Source organism: Oxyura jamaicensis, chromosome 8 (genome assembly GCF_011077185.1).
Source record: "Oxyura jamaicensis isolate SHBP4307 breed ruddy duck chromosome 8, BPBGC_Ojam_1.0, whole genome shotgun sequence".
NCBI lineage: Eukaryota > Metazoa > Chordata > Aves > Anseriformes > Anatidae > Oxyura > Oxyura jamaicensis.
The window spans coordinates 2699907-2707973 of NC_048900.1; positions in this window are offsets into that span (position 1 = coordinate 2699907).

Here is an 8067-nt window from a genome sequence, read left to right on the forward strand (position 1 = left end):
TGTCGTGAAAAGATCGGAAATGTCTCAGACATGCCTAAGACATCCCTAAGCATATGTTTCGTGAGAATTGGGCAGCTTGCTCTTAGAGGTATTTATTTGTAGAACAATATTTGCTTGAGAAAGCTCTTGAATTGAATGAACAATTTACAAAGCAAAAACTTCTGTCGGTGTCCTCACCTTATCACAGAGCTCCACACAGTCACAGCCATGGGGCTGTTAGATAGCTCGCTCCTCTGATACACTGTAATGGGTGTCATTCCTTTTTAATAACTCCAAACAAAACAGTTAATAAATCCTGAGGGCCTCCTATCATTTCATCTATAACTCTTGGCTCTCACTTCCTCAGCAGTGTTGATCTTCTTCTCGAAACTCATGGCATTCTCATAATTCTCTTTAAATAACGAGCTGTGTTTCAGACTTTGATTCAGCACTGATGCGAGTTTTCTGCACGTTTGACTGTGCAGTGTCTGCCGATGAGTCACATCTGATTTACACCCAGATAAACTAAATCATCCCTGGTGGCGTGTGACTGAGCGCAGCACCCACTAATCCACGTCGCCGATGCGGTTTTCTGTCACTGTCGGTGTGGAGGATGCCACCCCAGTTTGGGTCTCCACGGAAATCGGTCTGAAATGCGTGAATCCCCCTGCTATCGGTTCCCAAGAGGACCTCCTGGAGGTCAGCGCCTGCATGAAGCTCATGGGCCCAGGATTTATCAGCAGGGGCAGGGGGAGGCTATAAGAAATGATTTAGGGGAAATGTCTGGGTGAAGATACCTCTTACACATGCAGACTGTGAATAAATCTTTCACTGTAATTTTTCCTTTTTCTCTTTGGCAATTTTTAACACTTTTCTCCTGCTGCTTTCTGGTGACACTGCAAAATATTCACAGTAAAATACATTCTTTCAGCAAAGTAAAATAGCAAATTGTTGTACTTTAAGTGGAAATATAAATTATGTCCTTGCAAGAGCTGGCCGAGAACCAGGACCTGAACAACCACTCAGGAAAGGCAGCTATTTCAGAGCCACTGTAAATGAGAGCATAAAAAGCCGTATCTTAAAACATGCCAGAATAGGAGGAAGTTTTAAATATTATTGTTTGTTGTTGTTGTTGTTTTTAAGCAATGTAAACCTGAGATTTTCAGACATCTCTTGTGGGCTGTGACTTTCTCTAGTGTCGTGCTGGCAGCAGGCGGGGGCTCACCACGTGGGGCTGCAGAGCCCCTCTGCAGCCACCCTTGGCGCAGCGTGGCCACCACCACCACGGGCTCTGGGCCTGGCTGGCCTTGCCCTCAGGTGAGCTCAGCGATGCCCTGCCTGACAGCTTTAAACTCAAGATTTGTTAGGATAGGACATACTGGATGGATACTGGAGCTCCTAGCGGCTGTGGGGTATGGGGAGCCCCCTTACACGCGTCATACGGTGAATGAGCCTCCCTGACACACTTCCCATGTTATGCAATACAACAGCAGAACGTTTCTATGATCTCACTTGATATCCACAATGCACTTTATTGTGCCAGGTCTTATTTTAAGATGAAAAATTAAGATTTAAAATCCTATTTTGTAGATCAAAGCACCTCTTGCTTGTTTGTAATGAGACACTTTGACTCTTACCTAAGTTTCATGTTCAGACTGTCCAAGAATCCAAGTGTTTCATTATAACAGAAGTGGGAGATGCTTTGATCTAGAAAACAACAGGCTTTAAATCTGTACTTAATAGCTAGCAAAGATAATTATTCAAATAACAATAATAATTTAAAAGTTGAATACAATACAACGGTAGAATATTAAATAAGTCATAAAAAGGTGTGACTTGATATATGCCATGTTCTCATACTGATAATATTAACAAAGAATAATGGTTTATATTATCATAATGTGTGTGTATTTCTATGAGTGTAAAGGACTTTCAGAGACCTGATTGTGGTCTAAACCTCGAAGTATTAGGCAAAACAAAGAGATGGTACCTGCTGGAAGGGTGGACAGAAAATGGGAGCGTGATGGGCTGAGAAAAGAGTTTCCCAGTGTCATTTCAAGTGAGCACCAAAAGGCCAAGGCTGCCTTTGTCAAGGCCTGACAAAAACAGCAACAATAATAAAAAAGTGTTGCACTAATTGAGACATAGATGAGAAGAGATTAGATGGGGGTCTTAGCCATGGGGATGGCCAGGAAAGGCTCCCTCTTACAGACGCTAAGCAGGAGTCTGTGGGATTATGCCTTAGCTGGGATGTGAGGACCTGGGAGAAGGGTCTGAGTCAAAGATGACACAAAAATTATGGGCCTGGATGACAGGCAAGGTGGTGAGGTTGTCTGCAGTGATCAAAGAGGGGAGTAGCAGGGAAGGCATGATGTGGGGAAGATTACAAGTTCCGTCTCATCCTCATTGAATTTGAGTTGACAGACAGTCGTCGACAAGAAATGTCAGGGAAGCAAGCCCAGAGCTGAAGCTGGACAGAGGAGACAGGTCGTGAGCGCACAGGTGGATCTGCCATCGGCTGCACAGGGGTGGTAGCTGGATTTGTGTCTGCAGATGAAATTACCCAGAGACGTGGAAAGGTGCAGAGAGAGAAGGCAAAGAGGATGAGGTTCCGTGAAATCACCACAGAAAATAAGACAGCTGGTGACATATTGGGAAATGAGGTTAGAACAATAAATACACAAGGAATTTAATTTCAAAATTGCTTTTTGTTTGCAATTTTATGTCTTTTTACCAAATAGAATTTCCCAAAGAGATAATTTGAATTTTTTTTTTTCAGAAAATGTCATCAAAATTAATGTAATTTGATAAATGTGTCAATTTTGGTGAAAATTATATTTTGCAGTGGAAAAAAATGTTTCAATGAGAAAAAAAAAATCAGAGCAGCTTACTTTTAACTCTAAACATAGAATCTACAACTGTCAAGTAACATATTTCATTATCTTCTTCATGTCTCAAACTGCATTAAAAAAGAGTAGAGAGGTTTTGCTGATTCTGTTGTAATCAATCCTGTCAGAGTCATTATTAGATTTATCTTGGAATCTGAACAACAGCATTTTTCATCGTTGTTTTAGGTTTTCTTTGTGATTGTACAACTAATGTGGTTAAGAATATAAGAAAATCTGAGATATGCTGATCTGAATAAAATTATCGAACAACTATAAAATTGTCCACAAAGCTTCCTTGGCTCTGAATAAACAACCATGACTCTTATTTAGTGGACTTTAATGATATGCAGGTTTATCCAGGTATGAATTAATTCTAAAATTATGCCAGAGTAAAGCGATCTCATATTTACCTGGCTTCATTTGGCATAAAGGCGTTTAAACATTTATCAAAATAAAAGCGTGCAAGCATAGCAGAGCCAAGTGGCACCAAGAATGAAATCGGGCAAAATTCTGATGCTGCAGAAAAAAAACCAGCCCCAGAATGAGCCACACACATGCTTCAGGCTCCCAGAGCCCAGTATAAAACTGCTCAGCTGATGCACAGCAGTGTTTATAAATCACGTGTACATCTCACAGGCTTCAGTGCAGCACGGACAATAAAAAGGAATTAAGATGCTTAATGAGGTGAGGTACTTCCTACAAACTGCAGTCTGTCTTTCCTTCTTTCTCGCGCTCTTTGGGATATCATTTGGTGTCTCTTTCTGCCTCCCTCTCATCATTTCTGTTGCTAACAAGGAGCCCAGCTTTTCCTGCCGAAGGATTGGGCACATGCAGATCACCCGTCTGCCCATTTCCAGCACGTGGACGTGCCCTTCGCGACCCCAGGTGGTTATGCACATGCTGAGGTCAGCAGAGGCTGCCTGCACCACTGCCGTGATGCGCCCCGATGCCCACATTTTGGTCACAGCACCCCAGGCAGGGTGCCCACTTGCCTGCGCCCACCGCAGCACGGCACGTCGTGCAACCTGCGCCATCAGCAGCATGGCGAGACCGAACGGAATTACCGCTCGAGGATGCAGCTTACCGGGGCATTAATGCATTTCTTGGGCTATTGAAGCCATCCAGCCTTCGCAGTCACGGCTCACAACGTGCCCGATGTATTATTAATGTCCCAGCAAAGCACACCCTGTTGTGTCTTAATGCTACGGCATAAGATGCCTGCAAAAGGAAAGAGCTGCGTAGAGCAGGGAGCAGCGCTGTTAGGGAGATGCTTGGAGGGACGTTATGGTCTCGCTCCCCATGCCTGTGGCTCCAGCAGTCTCAGGGATGCCTCAGAAGCTTTTCTCCCTGTATATTCTGCAGAGGATTTTTTCCCAAGTGCTTCTAAACATCTATAAAGCACCGCTGCTCTGCGTGGTGCTTCACAGGAAAGTAAAGGGAAGGTTTCCTGCCCCGAGGAGCTTGCAATGGCTGCTCTCGATGCCAGGGCCGTGCAGGCAGGGGGCAGGCAGGGTCCCTCTGCCCGCTTTGCCCACCTCCCCACTCCAGCCCCTCTGGGAAGGGCCCAAATACAGCAGGGCAGCCCCGCCACGCTGCATTACTGCCTCTCCCATGCTGCTTGCACAAAGCGTACACCTCAGATAAGGCGCACCTCTCTAAACCAAGCGCTCAGGTAATCTGCATCCCCACGCAATTCAGTGCCACGCGGCTTCCTGCAGCAAGCAGCTGTGGGGCCAGCACTGGGGCAGGGGACGGGTGGAGGCAGGGGGTCAGCAGCAGAGACAAAAGGAGAGCAAAGAGGAGGAGGGAGCTGCGGCGGGAGGGCACTGCGTGCACCGCCGACACGCGCACAGCCCACATGCACCTGAATCACAGCACCCTTTACAAATAACCCCTGTGAAGAAGGTCTCCACAGTGACAGCTGAAAAGATCCAAAGCAAACCATGCGCAAGCCAGACAGCTCCGTTCCAGCATCCAAGCATTTGCTTTATTTGGTTGGTGACGGGTCACAGGCGTCCCCAGAATGACTCAGAGAAGCCTTCTGGAGACGCCTGAAGCCCAGAACCAGGAGCTGGTGACAAGCCAGGCGGCTGCCACCCTACGGCGCCAGAGCCATCCCCACAAGCAGCACAGGGTCCTGCCTCCGAGAGCAGCAAAGCCCCTGGGAGAGTGCCAGCATCTCTTCTCACAGCTTCTGTTAAATACTAGCGATTTTGAGTTACTACATAGTTCTGTAGTAAGGAGACTGTAACTTCCCTCTGAAGGAGCTGATCTTCTAAGGAAAAGGTAAAATGCAAGGAAAGCACTGAGACAGATGAATAAATCTAGGGGGGGTGGGCTGAGAAAGAATGAGCAGGTCCATACATCGAGCACATCACCAGTGGCTTGCTGGGCAAAGGTGGGAAATAACACAAGGCTGAAAAAAAAAACCAAAAAACAAAAAAACAACAACAACAAAAAACATGAGGTAGAACTACTTCAGATCAGGTAGATCTTGTAATTCAACCCAAGACAAAATGCTGCTTCAAGTTTGGGTATTTTAATCGTTTCCTATAATTTGTCTCCTCTTTCAGTTCAGTTTGTAACTGACAAATGCATTTCAAGGCAGAGTCAAAAAGCTTATTTTTTGAAATGTCAGAGTGAATTGTCTCAAGGTTTACAACATCTCTTGCCACCTGCCACTTCCCTGATATTTTTTCCTTGGCTGAGAATTTATCGAGTCTGACCCTAATTTGTTAACGGTTTTGATTCCCCTGAAATGCTATTTTCCAGAAAATTTTCTGCTTATCACAAAACGATGTCAATGAGCCTCTCCTCCCCCTGCTCCTGTGCACCCAGTGCAATCCTTCCCCTTTCCCCGTGCCCAGCTGGCCCGGCTGCGCTCCTGCACGGCCCCGCTGGGCAGCGGGCACTGCGGCTGCCCTGACACTTAAGCCAAGGTTTGAGAGGGAGAAAGCTAGAAAATACGGGCATCTTTCTGGAAAGCTTTTTTTGGGCTGTGCATACTGAGCAACCTTAGAGAGTGAGTGGAAGGAAATACTGGTGAGGTGCTTGGATCTGTGATCAAGGGCAGCTGGAATACTGGGGTGGGAGTATTGCGGCCAGGTGTGAACAGGGGTGGGGAAAATTGGAAGTCTGGATGCTGGTGGAGAGAAGCCTCCATGGGGAACAAAAGCAAGAAGGGAGAAAGGCAGGGCCAGCATGGGAGGACAGGGGGACGCTTGGAGGCTGCTTGTGGAGGAGGCTCGAGGGGGGAACCATGACAGTTGTGGAGGGAAAGGGATGAGGGTGGTAGAGCCATCAGAAGATGAGAAGCTGGGCAAGAGCTTTGGTGGTCTGGAGAGAGAAAACCATGGAGCACAAAGGGGTTATGAAGGAAAATCCACTAAAGGAATGACCCGCTTAGTGAATAAACTGTGCGGCAAGTAGGCAGCCCATGCTCCATACTGTAAAAAATGTCGTAAAAGAACTGCTGAAAAAATGCAATGGTTAAATCAATATTTTCTTCTATTTCCAAAGCCTTTGCTTTCAGTATTTTTTCAGTTCAATAATGTATATGCTGTGACAGACAGAACGGTCAATATTAACAGCCTCCCTCTGGCTGCAGTTAAATTTATTTAAAAATCTCCACATTTTCATATACGAAGTAGATGTTTAAAATTGATCGGAGAGTTCAACGTATTTATATTAAAGCAGATCCTGTTTTATATTGCTCTTTCTATCTGTTCTGATGCTTACAGCCCTGTCCCTCAGCTATAGATATGGTTGTCCTGTGACAGGTAACCGATTGCCACGCATGTGGACTCCGCATACCAAAATGAAGACCTTCACTCCCTGGCTGTCCCCCTCTTTTTGGCCACTTCCACGAGAGCTGGGCTCCCGGCAGCCCTGCAGAACCATGGCATCCTGCCCTCCTGGCACCGCGCGGTGCCTTGCCCTGTCCTGCTGCAGGGCCCAGGTCCCAGCCTCACCCTTCATCACAGGGGTGCAGGGGTGGTGGCACCTCTTAGCCTTCGCAGCGGGTTTGTGTGCCGCCACAGAGCCTAAGCCCTATGAGAATGAAGCCGGTGCCCTTCGTTCAAGCAGTGATTTGGCAGGCCCTTGCCCACCTCTGAGCTTTTCTCCCCTCGCCCAGGGGGAGGGAGCTGGGGCTGCCGCAGCCGGCACGCAGCTCGCTGCCTGCAACTTCCAACTCGCCGGGACAAGGCAAAGATCACTGAACTCTCAGAGTGACAGGTGATCGATATGCCTAACAATTAGTATCAAATATACAGTAAATGATGCATAATATCATTGGTGAAAAATGTTCTATTTAGGCAGAATGTAGATTGATGTCAGAAAATGCTCTTTAGTGTGTGAAATAATCAAGTCAACTGCTTGATGGATGTACTATATAGTCTATTTACATAGCTTGGATTCAATACACTTACACGCTATTTGCATCAGAAACATATCTATAGTCAACCAATGGGAAAGAATACATGATTTTACCAACATGCTTATACATTAATAATATTACTTGGCAATCTGATGTTTCAAGACCCAGGGTGAATTACTTATTAAAAACCCATATACAGCTATCTGTCTTTATCTTTCTTTCTGTGTGAGCCATAATGGCCCTGATTGTTTTCAAAATTACATTTGGCCAGGATATGACTGTTACATGAAACCTCTTAAACCAATATCATTTCCCTCACTGATAAAATACATTATACTGCTGGGTGCATTGAGCCAAACCATTAACGAAGGAAGCTTAACCTAACCTTTGTGCTTCTGACCAGCCGTTATAGCAAACTAACATTTCAGAAATTGTTTAAAAAGTGGAATTGACATGATTATGAATATTTATATTAAGTTCACTTATTTCTTGGAGCTTCTCCTATCACCCTCACTTTTAATGGTTTGAATTTTGCAGGAGACATAGTTACTTAGGAAGATACAAGGAAATGTACTCCATTTAACATTGTTTAGGAACGCAGGCCCATGATAAATTAGCTAGATAAGGTCAAATTAAGAAAGGTCGGTTTTAAAACTTGAATTCAGGATGCATGAGAAAAATAAATATACATATATTCAGTACAAATTTGAAAAGAGACATGGTGGAAGTCATGGAAAAATCTCAAGTCAAATTCTTCATAATAATTGTGGCGCTATTTTAATAAAGCATCTCAAGCTATGCCTCGCTGTATGAAGAGGCAAG